The following is a 952-nucleotide window of genomic DNA, read 5'->3' on the forward strand; positions in this document are numbered from 1 at the left end:
GGGCGCTAGGGGCTGGGTGGAGATGCTCTTAGCGTATAGGGCGGGGGAGGCCAAACAGGACTAACCAATAAATTTAGATAAATATATTCAGCAACAGGAAAAGAACACCAAGTGGTGGCGCATCAACACTGGCCATACGCAAAGAGAACGGCAAGCAAAAATCCCCAGTAGCACCCACCGTCACCTCCTTGGAGCACCCACCAGCCGGGGCACCAATCCTTCCATCGGAGGCAGCAAGCAGGCAGCACCATATTCAGTCCAACCGGAGCAGCAGGCAGCAGAAGAGCTGGAGAAAGAGAAGCTGAAGGTGGTGATCTATACTCCCATAACCGGAGTTGCCATGTGTTCATGTCACATGTGTGGCACTTATCAGAGTCCTTTTTAAAGCCCGCAAGCTCAAATAACTGCATATCAAATCGAAGTTTATATAAAAACTAGATGACCTATTGCGCCAATTGGCAGAGACCAACCGCAGTGTGAAAGTTAAGCAAACTATTTGAAGGATTTTGTCCTCAACTGTTTGCAAATAATTATGTTCATACGGACAATCATTCATAGAAATGCAATGTGAACGTTGGGCTTCTTTGGTTTGTGTCCTGTTAGGCGGGTTGTTGGACCGAGCCGTGACTTCTCGCTGCCTCATCCCCTTGACTGAAAGACCCTATTGGCCCGGACGGTTGTGAGAAAATGATCTGTTGCACCATTGGCGCAAAGATCAACTTCATCCAAGAAGTGAAACATTTATTGCAACCAAAAATTTAGGTGAAATATTTGACAACTTTCCATTCTTTTGCATTGGTCTGCTTTGGGTTTTTTCTTGTTTTCTTTGTTCTTTTTTGGTTTTTGTTCTTTTTGTGTTCATTTGTTTCTTTGACGGGTTTCACTATTTTCATTCTCTTTTGCTTTGGTTTTCTTGTTTTTCATTTCATTTTCTATTTTTCCTTGGTTTTCT

The sequence above is a fragment of the Triticum aestivum genome, chromosome 2D (assembly GCF_018294505.1).
Source record: "Triticum aestivum cultivar Chinese Spring chromosome 2D, IWGSC CS RefSeq v2.1, whole genome shotgun sequence".
Taxonomy (NCBI): domain Eukaryota; kingdom Viridiplantae; phylum Streptophyta; class Magnoliopsida; order Poales; family Poaceae; genus Triticum; species Triticum aestivum.